Source organism: Scleropages formosus, chromosome 5 (genome assembly GCF_900964775.1).
Source record: "Scleropages formosus chromosome 5, fSclFor1.1, whole genome shotgun sequence".
Classification (NCBI taxonomy): Eukaryota; Metazoa; Chordata; class Actinopteri; order Osteoglossiformes; family Osteoglossidae; genus Scleropages; species Scleropages formosus.
Window position 1 is genome coordinate 10,848,144 of NC_041810.1, and position 15,289 is coordinate 10,863,432.

General features: G+C 40.9%; 1 long non-coding RNA gene across 1 annotated transcript; it reads left to right on the forward strand.

The window, feature by feature from the left end:
• Positions 1–240: 240 nt before the first annotated feature.
• LOC114910539 (uncharacterized) lies at positions 241–2,062 on the forward strand. The gene is made up of 3 exons (XR_003797690.1): positions 241–274; positions 903–1,054; positions 2,034–2,062. It is a non-coding gene; the product is annotated as an uncharacterized LOC114910539 (long non-coding RNA).
• Positions 2,063–15,289: the final 13,227 nt, after the last annotated feature.

Sequence of the window (15,289 nt, forward strand, 5' to 3'; positions counted from 1 at the left end):
CACCCAGGCTCAGCAGGTGCTCATTTTGCTGACGTTCCAGCTTGAGATTAACTTCACTCTATCCATTCTGTTGGATAATCAGTCAACGGAGAGCAAACAACTAGCTGACACCATCAAAGATGAGGTGAGAACCTTGCAGTGCATTTCAGAACAAGATGCTGATGTTCAGAATGAATTATAGTAATTTACTTCCTCATCCTCTTTCACTCTAGGTTGGCAGAGTGTTTTCACTTCAGTTTCATTCTTTCATTAACATTACTAGAGTTGAATTCTGGTAAGTAATACTTGTTCGAGCAGCTTACAAGAAAATTACTGAAACATATTCATTTCTGGGGGTGCGGTGGCGCAGTGGGTTGGACCACGGTCCTCCTGTCCAGTGGGTCTGGGGTTCGAGTCCCGCTTGGGGTGCCTTGCGACGGACTGGCGTCCTGTCCTGGGTGTGTCCCCTCCCCCTCCGGCCTTACGCCCTGTGTTGCCGGGTTAGGCTCCGGTTCCCCGTGACCCCGTATGGGACAAGCGGTTCAGAAAGTGTGTGTGTGTGTGTATTCATTTCTGGGGGTGCGGTGGCGCAGTGGGTTGGACCACGGTCCTCCTGTCCAGTGGGTCTGGGGTTCGAGTCCCGCTTGGGGTGCCTTGCGACGGACTGGCGTCCTGTCCTGGGTGTGTCCCCTCCCCCTCCGGCCTTACGCCCTGTGTTGCCGGGTAGGCTCCGGTTCCCCGTGACCCCGTATGGGACAAGCGGTTCTGAAAATGTGTGTGTGTATTCATTTCTCTGGCTGATACTTTTAGCCAAATAACAGCGTCTTAAAGTAATGCACTAACCGGTGTAAATCAGGTTCCTCTCCATGAAATGAGGAACCATGCAAAGCATGAATGACCGTCTCTTTTCACATGGTTGGCAGGAATGAATCTGGACTGGTGGGAGTGGACATTGATCTTCTGTTCAAGTATCCTGAACCATCCCTGTGTCAGGTGATCTCCACTCTGTATTCCCTGGCATTAGTTCCATCCTTTTTCACTTTTCCCTTGGATCCCAAGTCCATACGGGACCGCAGTGAGTATGCATTTTACATATCATGCAGCTTTTTTACAATATTGATCTACACCTCTTTTGTGTTAGTTTGACCCCTTTTTTGAAATTTACCAAATACTGTCAATTGATTCCTCATTGGTAATTTGTAGTAGTACTACATAGATATACAGAAAGGTAGATAAATTTAACAATCACAAAAGTAACTACACAAGGCAATAGCAGCAAACATAAAACAGTGTAACTACAAATGAAAATACTGATGGAGACCTTGTAATTGCAATGAAGTAAAAAAGTTATCACAATTTCACAGGTGTAAGTAAACAAAAAAATAGTGTAGACAGCTCAGAAAGTACAAGGTAACTACTCAATGAGAGGGCACTAACGAACAAACAGATTAAAACACAGAGAAACTGAACTAAGCAGCAGGCATGCAAAGTGCAACATACATGCAGCAATGAAACTTGATTAAATAATTTTGTAAATTAACATATTTGACACAAGAGGGTAGAATTGCTAGCTTTACAAAGCATACTCAGCATCACACGGTCTTTAAGAAGTCAGTATCACTTCAGCCAACTAACAGCTGAGTATGGAAATACAAATCACTTCAGGTCTGCAATGGACAGACATTGTGAAGAGTAAAACGGTAAAGAAAATGGAAAACAGATATATAAACCAGAAAAGTCTGCATCTTTGAAAATTCATAACTTAAATGCAGAGGTGGATGCTAACACCTTGTGTTCACTTTGATACTTAAATTCCAAGAAAAAACTGTACTTGTAGAAGTGAATGTAGGCCTTAGATGTTTCTCACCTTCTTTGCTTTCACCTTCCTTGCTTTGCATCAGAATCATCTACTTCAAATAATGCAACGACAGCCACGTCAGAACCATCTACTACAACGAGAACTGCAACTAAAACCTCATCCGGACAATTTACTATGAGTGCAACTACAAACACATCAGCACAATCTGATACAACTGCAGCAACAGTCATATCAGGACTAACAACTACAGAAGCTGCAACTACAACCACATCAGAACCAATTACTACTATAACTGCAACTGAAACCACATCCGGACAGTCTACTATGACTGCAACTGGAATCACATCAGAAACATCTACTGCAATAACAGCTGCAACAACAGTCATATCAGGACTAACAACTACAGAAGCTGCAGGTACAACTTCTTCAGAACCAACTACTTCAAACACTGCAGTTACAACCATGTCAGAAACATCTACTGCAATAATAGCTACAACTACAACCAAATCAGAAGCAATTACTAGTATAACTGCAACTGAAACCACATCCGGACAATCTCTTATAACATCAGGAGCCTCTACTACAACAACTGCAGCTCCAGTCAGATCAGGACAAACACCTAAAGAAGTTGCAAGTACAACTTCATCAGAGCCATCTAGTTCAGAAACTATCACTACAACCATATCAGAACTGATTACGAGTATACCTGCAACTGAAACCACATCCAGACAATCTCCTATGACTGCAACAGGAATCACATCAGGAGCCTCTACTGCAACAACTGCAGCTACAGTCAGATCAGGAGTAACAACTAAAGAAGTTGCAACTACAACTTCATCAGAGCCATCTAGTTCAGAAACTATCACTACAACCATATCAGAACCGATTACGAGTATAACTGCAACTGAAACCACATCCGGACAGTCTACTATGACTGCAACTGGAATCACATCAGAAACATCTACTGCAACAACTGCAACTACAGTCATATCAGGACTAACAACTACAGAAGCTGCAGGTACAACTTCTTCAGAACCAAATACTACAATAACTGCAATTACAATCACGTCAGAACCAACGACTGCAATAACAGCTACAACTACAACCACATCAGAACCATCTACTGTGACTGCAACTGGAATCACATCAAAAACACCTACTTCAGCAACTGCAACTACAGTCATATCAGGAATAACAACTACAGAAACTGCAACTACAACTTCATCAGAGCCATCTAGTTCAGAAACTATCACTACAACCATATCAGAACCGATTACTAGTATAACTGCAACTGAAACCACATCCGGACAGTCTACTATGACTGCAACTGGAATCACATCAGAAACATCTACTGCAACTACAGTCATATCAGGACTAACAACTACAGAAGCTGCAGGTACAACTTCATCAGAACCAACTACTTCAAACACTGCAACTACAATCACGTCAGAACCAACGACTGCAATAACAGCTGCAACTACAACCACATCAGAACCAATTACTACTATAACTGCAACTGAAACCACATCCGGACAGTCTACTATGACTGCAACTGGAATCACATCAGAAACATCTACTGCAATAACAGCTGCAACAACAGTCATATCAGGACTAAAAACTACAGAAGCTGCAGGTACAAATTCTTCAGAACCAACTACTTCAAACACTGCAGTTACAACCATGTCAGAAACATCTACTGCAATAATAGCTACAACTACAACCAAATCAGAAGCAATTACTAGTATAACTGCAACTGAAACCACATCCGGACAGTCTACTATGACTGCAACTGGAATCACATCAGAAACATCTACTGCAACTACAGTCATATCAGGACTAACAACTACAGAAGCTGCAGGTAACACTTCTTCAGAACCAACTACTTCAAACACTGCAACTACAATCATGTCAGAACCAACGACTGTAATAACAGCTACAACTACAACCATATCAGAACCGATTACTAGTATAACTGCAACTGAAACCACATCCGGACAGTCTACTATGACTGCAACTGGAATCACATCAGAAACATCTACTGCAGCTACAGTCAAATCAGGACTAACAACTACAGAAGCTGCAGGTACAACTTCTTCAGAACCAACTACTTCAAACACTGCAACTACAATCACGTCAGAACCAACGACTGCAATAACAGCTACAACTACAACCATATCAGAACCAATTACTAGTATAACTGCAACTGAAACCACATCCAGACAATCTCCTATGACTGCAACCGGAATCACATCAGAAACATCTACTGCAATAACAGCTGCAACAACAGTCAAATCAGGACTAACAACTACAGAAGCTGCAGGTACAACTTCTTCAGAACCAACTACTTCAAACACTGCAACTACAATCATGTCAGAACCGATTACTAGTATAACTGCAACTGAAACCACATCCGGACAGTCTACTATGACTGCAACTGGAATCACATCAGAAACATCTACTGCAATAACAGCTGCAACAACAGTCATATCAGGACTAACAACTACAGAAGCTGCAGGTACAACTTCTTCAGAACCAACTACTTCAAACACTGCAACTACAATCATGTCAGAACCAACGACTGCAATAACAGCTACAACTACAACCACATCAGAACCATCTACTGTGACTGCAACTGCAATCACATCAAAAACACCTACTTCAGCAACTGCAACTACAGTCATATCAGGAATAACAACTACAGAAACTGCAACTACAACTTCATCAGAGCCATCTAGTTCAGAAACTATCACTACAACCACATCAGAACCATCTACTATGACTGCAACTGGAATCACATCAGAAACATCTACTGCAATAACAGCTGCAACTACAGTCATATCAGGACTAACAACTACAGAAACTGCAACTACAACTTCATCAGAACCATCTACTTCAAACACTGCAACTACAATCATGTCAGAACCAACGACTGCAATAACAGCTACAACTACAACCGTATCAGAACCGATTACTAGTATAACTGCAACTGAAACCACATCCGGACAGTCTACTATGACAGCAACAGGAATAACATCACGAGCCTCTACTGCAACTACAGTCATATCAGGACTAACAACTACAGAAGCTGCAGGTAACACTTCTTCAGAACCAACTACTTCAAACACTGCAACTACAATCATGTCAGAACCAACGACTGTAATAACAGCTACAACTACAACCATATCAGAACCGATTACTAGTATAACTGCAACTGAAACCACATCCGGACAGTCTACTATGACTGCAACTGGAATCACATCAGAAACATCTACTGCAATAACAGCTGCAACTACAGTCATATCAGGACTAACAACTACAGAAGCTGCAGGTACAACTTCTTCAGAACCAACTACTTCAAACACTGCAACTACAATCACGTCAGAACCAACTGCAATAACAGCTACAACTACAACCACATCAGAACCAGTTACTACTGTAACTGCAACTGAAACCACATCCGGACAGTCTACTATGACTGCAACTGGAATCACATCAGAAACATCTACTGCAATAACAGCTGCAACAACAGTCATATCAGGACTAACAACTACAGAAGCTGCAGGTACAACTTCTTCAGAACCAACTACTTCAAACACTGCAGTTACAACCATGTCAGAAACATCTACTGCAATAATAGCTACAACTACAACCAAATCAGAAGCAATTACTAGTATAACTGCAACTGAAACCACATCCGGACAATCTCTTATAACATCAGGAGCCTCTACTACAACAACTGCAGCTCCAGTCAGATCAGGACAAACACCTAAAGAAGTTGCAAGTACAACTTCATCAGAGCCATCTAGTTCAGAAACTATCACTACAACCATATCAGAACCGATAACTACTATGACTGCAACTGAAACCACATCCGGACAGTCTACTATGACTGCAACTGGAATAACATCAGAAACATCTACTACAGAAACTGCAACTACAACTTCATCAGAACCATCTACTTCAAACACTTCAACTACAATCACATCAGAATCATCTAATGCAATAAAAGCTACAACTACAACCATATCAGAACCGATTACTAGTATAACTGCAACTGAAACCACATCCGGACAGTCTACTATGACTGCAACTGGAATCACATCAGAAACATCTACTGCAACTACAGTCATATCAGGACTAACAACTACAGAAGCTGCAGGTACAACTTCATCAGAACCAACTACTTCAAACACTGCAACTACAATCACGTCAGAACCAACGACTGCAATAACAGCTACAACTACAACCATATCAGAACCAATTACTAGTATAACTGCAACTGAAACCACATCCAGACAATCTCCAATGACTGCAACAGGAATAACATCAGGAGCCTCTACTGCAACAACTGCAACTACAGTCATATCAGGACTAACAACTACAGAAGCTGCAGGTACAACTTCTTCAGAACCAACTACTTCAAACACTGCAACTACAATCATGTCAGAACCAACGACTGTAATAACAGCTACAACTACAACCATATCAGAACCGATTACTAGTATAACTGCAACTGAAACCACATCCGGACAGTCTACTATGACAGCAACTGGAATCACATCAGAAACATCTACTGCAACTACAGTCATATCAGGACTAACAACTACAGAAGCTGCAGGTACAACTTCTTCAGAACCAACTACTTCAAACACTGCAACTACAATCATGTCAGAACCAACGACTGTAATAACAGCTACAACTACAACCATATCAGAACCGATTACTAGTATAACTGTAACTGGAACCACATCCAGACAGTCCACTATGACTGCAACTGGAATCACATCAGAAACATCTACTACAGAAAATGCAGCTACAACTTCATCAGAACCAACTACTTCAAAAAGTGCAACTACAACCACATCAGAACAATCTACTGTGACTGCAACTGCAATCACATCAAAAACACCTACTTCAGCAACTGCAACTACAGTCATATCAGGAATAACAACTACAGAAACTGCAACTACAACTTCATCAGAACCATCTAGTTCAAAAACTGCAACTACAACCACATCAGAACCAGTTACTACTGTAACTGCAACTGAAACCACATCCGGACAATCTACTATGACTGCAACTGGAATCACATCAGAAACATCAACTGCAATAACAGCTGCAACAACAGTCATATCAGGACTAACAACTACAGAAGCTGCAGGTACAACTTCATCAGAACCAAATACTACAATAACTGCAATTACAATCACGTCAGAACCAACGACTGCAATAACAGCTACAACTACAACCACATCAGAACCATCTACTGTGACTGCAACTGCAATCACATCAAAAACACCTACTTCAGCAACTGCAACTACAGTCATATCAGGAATAACAACTACAGAAACTGCAACTACAACTTCATCAGAACCATCTAGTTCAAAAAGTGCAACTACAACCACATCAGAACCAGTTACTACTGTAACTGCAACTACAACCACATTAGAACAATCTACTATGACTGCAACTGGAATCACATCAGAAACATCTACTACAGAAACTGCAACTACAACTTCATCAGAACCATCTACTTCAAACACTGCAACTACAATCATGTCAGAACCAACGACTGCAATAACAGCTACAACTACAACCGTATCAGAACCGATTACTAGTATAACTGCAACTGAAACCACATCCGGACAGTCTACTATGACAGCAACAGGAATAACATCACGAGCCTCGACTGCAACAACTGCAACTACAGTCATATCAGGACTAACAACTACAGAAGCTGCAGGTACAACTTCTTCAGAACCAACTACTTCAAACACTGCAACTACAATCACGTCAGAACCAACGACTGCAATAACAGCTACAACTACAACCATATCAGAACCAATTACTAGTATAACTGCAACTGAAACCACATCCAGACAATCTCCAATGACTGCAACAGGAATAACATCAGGAGCCTCTACTGCAACAACTGCAACTACAGTCATATCAGGACTAACAACTACAGAAGCTGCAGGTACAACTTCTTCAGAACCAACTACTTCAAACACTGCAGTTACAACCATGTCAGAAACATCTACTGCAATAATAGCTACAACTACAACCAAATCAGAAGCAATTACTAGTATAACTGCAACTGAAACCACATCCGGACAATCTCTTATAACATCAGGAGCCTCTACTACAACAACTGCAGCTCCAGTCAGATCAGGACTAACACCTAAAGAAGTTGCAAGTACAACTTCATCAGAGCCATCTAGTTCAGAAACTATCACTACAACCATATCAGAACCGATTACGAGTATACCTGCAACTGAAACCACATCCAGACAATCTCCTATGACTGCAACAGGAATCACATCAGGAGCCTCTACTGCAACAACTGCAGCTACAGTCAGATCAGGAGTAACAACTAAAGAAGTTGCAACTACAACTTCATCAGAGCCATCTAGTTCAGAAACTATCACTACAACCATATCAGAACCGATTACGAGTATAACTGCAACTGAAACCACATCCGGACAGTCTACTATGACTGCAACTGGAATCACATCAGAAACATCTACTGCAACAACTGCAACTACAGTCATATCAGGACTAACAACTACAGAAGCTGCAGGTACAACTTCTTCAGAACCAAATACTACAATAACTGCAATTACAATCACGTCAGAACCAACGACTGCAATAACAGCTACAACTACAACCACATCAGAACCATCTACTGTGACTGCAACTGGAATCACATCAAAAACACCTACTTCAGCAACTGCAACTACAGTCATATCAGGAATAACAACTACAGAAACTGCAACTACAACTTCATCAGAGCCATCTAGTTCAGAAACTATCACTACAACCATATCAGAACCGATTACTAGTATAACTGCAACTGAAACCACATCCGGACAGTCTACTATGACTGCAACTGGAATCACATCAGAAACATCTACTGCAACTACAGTCATATCAGGACTAACAACTACAGAAGCTGCAGGTACAACTTCTTCAGAACCAACTACTTCAAACACTGCAACTACAATCATGTCAGAACCAACGACTGTAATAACAGCTACAACTACAACCATATCAGAACCGATTACTAGTATAACTGTAACTGGAACCACATCCAGACAGTCCACTATGACTGCAACTGGAATCACATCAGAAACATCTACTGCAACTACAGTCATATCAGGACTAACAACTACAGAAGCTGCAGGTACAACTTCATCAGAACCAACTACTTCAAACACTGCAACTACAATCATGTCAGAACCAACGACTGTAATAACAGCTACAACTACAACCATATCAGAACCGATTACTAGTATAACTGTAACTGGAACCACATCCAGACAGTCCACTATGACTGCAACTGGAATCACATCAGAACCAACTACTTCAAAAAGTGCAACTACAACCACATCAGAACAATCTACTGTGACTGCAACTGCAATCACATCAAAAACACCTACTTCAGCAACTGCAACTACAGTCATATCAGGACTAACAACTACAGAAACTGCAACTACAACTTCATCAGAACCATCTAGTTCAAAAACTGCAACTACAACCACATCAGAACCAGTTACTACTGTAACTGCAACTGAAACCACATCCGGACAATCTACTATGACTGCAACTGGAATCACATCAGAAACATCAACTGCAACAACTGCAGCTACAGTCAGATCAGGAGTAACAACTAAAGAAGTTGCAACTACAACTTCATCAGAGCCATCTAGTTCAGAAACTATCACTACAACCATATCAGAACTGATTACTAGTATAACTGCAACTGAAACCACATCCGGACAGTCTACTATGACTGCAACTGGAATCACATCAGAAACATCTACTGCAACAACTGCAACTACAGTCATATCAGGACTAACAACTACAGAAGCTGCAGGTACAACTTCATCAGAACCAAATACTACAATAACTGCAATTACAATCACGTCAGAACCAACGACTGCAATAACAGCTACAACTACAACCACATCAGAACCAATTACTAGTATAACTGCAACTGAAACCACATCCAGACAATCTCCAATGACTGCAACAGGAATAACATCAGGAGCCTCTACTGCAACAACTGCAACTACAGTCATATCAGGACTAACAACTACAGAAGCTGCAGGTACAACTTCTTCAGAACCAACTACTTCAAACACTGCAACTACAATCATGTCAGAACCAACGACTGCAATAACAGCTACAACTACAACCACATCAGAACCATCTACTGTGACTGCAACTGCAATCACATCAAAAACACCTACTTCAGCAACTGCAACTACAGTCATATCAGGAATAACAACTACAGAAACTGCAACTACAACTTCATCAGAACCATCTAGTTCAAAAACTGCAACTACAACCACATCAGAACCATCTACTATGACTGCAACTGGAATCACATCAGAAACATCTACTGCAATAACAGCTGCAACTACAGTCATATCAGGACTAACAACTACAGAAACTGCAACTACAACTTCATCAGAACCATCTAGTTCAAAAAGTGCAACTACAACCACATCAGAACCAGTTACTACTGTAACTGCAACTACAACCACATCAGAACAATCTACTATGACTGCAACTGGAATCACATCAGAAACATCTACTACAGAAACTGCAACTACAACTTCATCAGAACCATCTACTTCAAACACTGCAATTACAATCATGTCAGAACCAACGACTGCAATAACAGCTACAACTACAACCGTATCAGAACCGATTACTAGTATAACTGCAACTGAAACCACATCCGGACAGTCTACTATGACAGCAACAGGAATAACATCACGAGCCTCGACTGCAACAACTGCAACTACAGTCATATCAGGACTAACAACTACAGAAGCTGCAGGTACAACTTCTTCAGAACCAACTACTTCAAACACTGCAACTACAATCACGTCAGAACCAACGACTGCAATAACAGCTACAACTACAACCATATCAGAACCAATTACTAGTATAACTGCAACTGAAACCACATCCAGACAGTCTACTATGACAGCAACAGGAATAACATCACGAGCCTCTACTGCAACAACTGCAGCTACAGTCATATCAGGACTAACAACTACAGAAGCTGCAGGTACAACTTCTTCAGAACCAACTACTACAATAACTGCAACTACAATCACGTCAGAACCAACTGCAATAACAGCTACAACTACAACCACATCAGAACCAGTTACTACTGTAACTGCAACTGAAACCACATCCGGACAGTCTACTATGACTGCAACTGGAATCACATCAGAAACATCTACTGCAATAACAGCTGCAACAACAGTCATATCAGGACTAACAACTACAGAAGCTGCAGGTACAACTTCTTCAGAACCAACTACTTCAAACACTGCAGTTACAACCATGTCAGAAACATCTACTGCAATAATAGCTACAACTACAACCAAATCAGAAGCAATTACTAGTATAACTGCAACTGAAACCACATCCGGACAATCTCTTATAACATCAGGAGCCTCTACTACAACAACTGCAGCTCCAGTCAGATCAGGACAAACACCTAAAGAAGTTGCAAGTACAACTTCATCAGAGCCATCTAGTTCAGAAACTATCACTACAACCATATCAGAACCGATAACTACTATGACTGCAACTGAAACCACATCCGGACAGTCTACTATGACTGCAACTGGAATAACATCAGAAACATCTACTACAGAAACTGCAACTACAACTTCATCAGAACCATCTACTTCAAACACTTCAACTACAATCACATCAGAATCATCTAATGCAATAAAAGCTACAACTACAACCATATCAGAACCGATTACTAGTATAACTGCAACTGAAACCACATCCGGACAGTCTATTATGACTGCAACTGGAATCACATCAGAAACATCTACTGCAACTACAGTCATATCAGGACTAACAACTACAGAAGCTGCAGGTACAACTTCATCAGAACCAACTACTTCAAACACTGCAACTACAATCATGTCAGAACCAACGACTGTAATAACAGCTACAACTACAACCATATCAGAATCGATTACTAGTATAACTGCAACTGAAACCACATCCGGACAGTCTACTATGACTGCAACTGGAATCACATCAGAAACATCTACTGCAACTACAGTCATATCAGGACTAACAACTACAGAAGCTGCAGGTACAACTTCATCAGAACCAACTACTTCAAACACTGCAACTACAATCACGTCAGAACCAACGACTGCAATAACAGCTACAACTACAACCATATCAGAACCAATTACTAGTATAACTGCAACTGAAACCACATCCAGACAATCTCCAATGACTGCAACAGGAATAACATCAGGAGCCTCTACTGCAACAACTGCAACTACAGTCATATCAGGACTAACAACTACAGAAGCTGCAGGTACAACTTCTTCAGAACCAACTACTTCAAACACTGCAACTACAATCACGTCAGAACCAACGACTGCAATAACAGCTACAACTACAACCATATCAGAACCAATTACTAGTATAACTGCAACTGAAACCACATCCGGACAGTCTACTATGACAGCAACAGGAATAACATCACGAGCCTCTACTGCAACAACTGCAGCTACAGTCATATCAGGACTAACAACTACAGAAGCTGCAGGTACAACTTCTTCAGAACCAACTACTACAATAACTGCAACTACAATCACGTCAGAACCAACTGCAATAACAGCTACAACTACAACCACATCAGAACCAGTTACTACTGTAACTGCAACTGAAACCACATCCGGACAGTCTACTATGACTGCAACTGGAATCACATCAGAAACATCTACTGCAATAACAGCTGCAACAACAGTCATATCAGGACTAACAACTACAGAAGCTGCAGGTACAACTTCTTCAGAACCAACTACTTCAAACACTGCAGTTACAACCATGTCAGAAACATCTACTGCAATAATAGCTACAACTACAACCAAATCAGAAGCAATTACTAGTATAACTGCAACTGAAACCACATCCGGACAATCTCTTATAACATCAGGAGCCTCTACTACAACAACTGCAGCTCCAGTCAGATCAGGACTAACACCTAAAGAAGTTGCAAGTACAACTTCATCAGAGCCATCTAGTTCAGAAACTATCACTACAACCATATCAGAACCGATTACGAGTATACCTGCAACTGAAACCACATCCAGACAATCTCCTATGACTGCAACAGGAATCACATCAGGAGCCTCTACTGCAACAACTGCAGCTACAGTCAGATCAGGAGTAACAACTAAAGAAGTTGCAACTACAACTTCATCAGAGCCATCTAGTTCAGAAACTATCACTACAACCATATCAGAACCGATTACGAGTATAACTGCAACTGAAACCACATCCGGACAGTCTACTATGACTGCAACTGGAATCACATCAGAAACATCTACTGCAACAACTGCAACTACAGTCATATCAGGACTAACAACTACAGAAGCTGCAGGTACAACTTCTTCAGAACCAAATACTACAATAACTGCAATTACAATCACGTCAGAATCAACGACTGCAATAACAGCTACAACTACAACCACATCAGAACCATCTACTGTGACTGCAACTGGAATCACATCAAAAACACCTACTTCAGCAACTGCAACTACAGTCATATCAGGAATAACAACTACAGAAACTGCAACTACAACTTCATCAGAGCCATCTAGTTCAGAAACTATCACTACAACCATATCAGAACCGATTACTAGTATAACTGCAACTGAAACCACATCCGGACAGTCTACTATGACTGCAACTGGAATCACATCAGAAACATCTACTGCAACTACAGTCATATCAGGACTAACAACTACAGAAGCTGCAGGTACAACTTCTTCAGAACCAACTACTTCAAACACTGCAACTACAATCATGTCAGAACCAACGACTGTAATAACAGCTACAACTACAACCATATCAGAACCGATTACTAGTATAACTGTAACTGGAACCACATCCAGACAGTCCACTATGACTGCAACTGGAATCACATCAGAAACATCTACTACAGAAAATGCAGCTACAACTTCATCAGAACCAACTACTTCAAAAAGTGCAACTACAACCACATCAGAACAATCTACTGTGACTGCAACTGCAATCACATCAAAAACACCTACTTCAGCAACTGCAACTACAGTCATATCAGGAATAACAACTACAGAAACTGCAACTACAACTTCATCAGAGCCATCTAGTTCAGAAACTATCACTACAACCATATCAGAACCGATTACTAGTATAACTGCAACTGAAACCACATCCGGACAGTCTACTATGACTGCAACTGGAATCACATCAGAAACATCTACTGCAACAACTGCAACTACAGTCATATCAGGACTAACAACTACAGAAGCTGCAGGTACAACTTCTTCAGAACCAACTACTTCAAACACTGCAACTACAATCACGTCAGAACCAACGACTGCAATAACAGCTACAACTACAACCATATCAGAACCAATTACTAGTATAACTGCAACTGAAACCACATCCGGACAGTCTACTATGACAGCAACAGGAATAACATCACGAGCCTCTACTGCAACAACTGCAGCTACAGTCATATCAGGACTAACAACTACAGAAGCTGCAGGTACAACTTCTTCAGAACCAACTACTACAATAACTGCAACTACAATCACGTCAGAACCAACTGCAATAACAGCTACAACTACAACCACATCAGAACCAGTTACTACTGTAACTGCAACTGAAACCACATCCGGACAGTCTACTATGACTGCAACTGGAATCACATCAGAAACATCTACTGCAATAACAGCTGCAACAACAGTCATATCAGGACTAACAACTACAGAAGCTGCAGGTACAACTTCTTCAGAACCAACTACTTCAAACACTGCAGTTACAACCATGTCAGAAACATCTACTGCAATAATAGCTACAACTACAACCAAATCAGAAGCAATTACTAGTATAACTGCAACTGAAACCACATCCGGACAATCTCTTATAACATCAGGAGCCTCTACTACAACAACTGCAGCTCCAGTCAGATCAGGACTAACACCTAAAGAAGTTGCAAGTACAACTTCATCAGAGCCATCTAGTTCAGAAACTATCACTACAACCATATCAGAACCGATTACGAGTATAACTGCAACTGAAACCACATCCGGACAGTCTACTATGACTGCAACTGGAATCACATCAGAAACATCTACTGCAACAACTGCAACTACAGTCATATCAGGACTAACAACTACAGAAGCTGCAGGTACAACTTCTTCAGAACCAAATACTACAATAACTGCAATTACAATCACGTCAGAACCAACGACTGCAATAACAGCTACAACTACAACCACATCAGAACCATCTACTGTGACTGCAACTGGAATCACATCAAAAACACCTACTTCAGCAACTGCAACTACAGTCATATCAGGAATAACAACTACAGAAACTGCAACTACAACTTCATCAGAGCCATCTAGTTCAGAAACTATCACTACAACCATATCAGAA